Raw genomic sequence first — 1813 nt, 5'->3', positions numbered from 1 at the left:
GGCATGTACAGCTGGAGGTACTGGCCCAGGTGCTGCGGGCATCAAGATTCCCCAGAGCACCAGAAATGAACTCCAGGCAAATCAGCTGGAATGCCGTGCAACTCCCACCCTAGAAGTTTTTCACACTGAAAAGGATTTTCTGAGAATGTCTAATTGTTTTCCAGAAATCACTTGGGAAGGATTATCCAAGACACTTCCAAAAATACAGACTGCTAGGCCCCCACCCCTAGAGACACAATCACCTTCAGGAAGGGCTGGGAACACTCACCTGGTACATCCCTCGTTTTACTGAGTCAAAGGAAAGGCTTGTTCAAGTCTGTGTGGGCAACAGCCAAGTGCAACCAGAACACGTTTCCAAATGCCCAAGGGTCTACCTGCCACACAAAATCAACACAGCCAGCTGAACGGCGCTGCCCGAAGAAACAGGCCCACGTCCTGAGCCCCAGCATGTGTACATGGCCTTATTTGGAAAAAGTCTTTGCAGATGTAATTGAGGATCTTGAGATGAGATCATCCTGGATTACTGGGGTGTCTTTATAGGAAAAAGGCAGGACACTGGGGACAGGGGGAGAAGACACCAGATCCCAGAAGCGGAGGAGACAAAGGGTTCCTCCCCGAGGCTGTGAGGCCTCCTGATCCCTGGAGAGGAGAAATGCTGCTGTTTTAAGCCACCTGATTTGTGGTAATTTGCTATGGCAGCCACAGGGAGCTGATGACCATGAACACGATGTCATTTTAAGAACGACCACCCCCCGCATACTTGAATGAGCTCTAACAGCTCTGGTCCTGTCAAGTCTGTGGTTCTGTGGATGCGAGCACGACAGCATCCATTCAGTCATCACCTCAAACTCAGTCCATCAGCACCATACCATTACCTAGCACAGCGCGTACGTGGAGTGATGCTGGCCAGTTCACCCGCGGGTCCTGAGCTGTGAAGGCGTGGAGCGCCCAGCATGGAGGTAGACTCCTGTCTGCAATCCTGGCAGTTCAAGGAGACACCTGGACCTAGTGCTATCCACAAATCCAAGAAACGTTCCCAGCAACTGAATTCTTTGGGTGACTCAATATGTGAACACCTTCCACAGCAGATTCAAGACTGAAAATAGGCTGTTTCCCACGACATAAAATTGCCTTAATGAGCACAACAGATGTGCCTTCATTCTGGATCGTGCAGAAAGAAAAACCCAACGACTTCTGCTGTGTTTGCCTCTCTAGGCAGCACCAGTTGGCTGGCTATGGTTCCGTCCTGTGACACCCTTCGAGCCTCTAGCCTTGCTTTTGCCCACTCCTGGGTCAGGGAAGACCAGGCTGGTGGTGGGAGTTCCTAGCTGAACCGGATAATTGGTGTCAAGAGATCTTCAGCTCAGTATTTTGAACATAAGTAAGGCCTTCAGTTATAAGCTAACAACGGACACTGCCTCCTGTCAACATTTAGAAGCGGGCGATCGATGGATCCAAACCACAGCAGTCCATCTCGGTAATCAGAACGTGAGCCATCCTTTTAACGCAGAAGTGGGGCCGGGCGCAGTGGCTCACGCCTGTAATCCCAGCTACTTGGGAGGCTGAGGCAGGAGAATCACTCGAACCCCGGAGGCGGAGCTTGCAGTGAGTCTAGATAACGCTACTGCACTCCAGCCAGGGCAAACGAGCAAGACTCTGTCTCCAAAAAAAAAAAAAAAAAAAAACATAAAAAGAGATCAGTATTTAAAGAGATTACTGTTTTCTGCATACCTCTGCAGAAGAAAAAGGAGTACTAATGTAGAAACGTTGCCTTTATACAGCAACATTTTCATCATTAAGACCTTGGTCAGCC

Source organism: Colobus angolensis, unplaced genomic scaffold, assembly GCF_000951035.1.
Source record: "Colobus angolensis palliatus isolate OR3802 unplaced genomic scaffold, Cang.pa_1.0 Scaffold2, whole genome shotgun sequence".
Lineage (NCBI taxonomy): Eukaryota > Metazoa > Chordata > Mammalia > Primates > Cercopithecidae > Colobus > Colobus angolensis.
The sequence above is the reverse complement of the archived record's forward strand: the minus strand, read 5'-3'. Positions refer to the sequence as shown.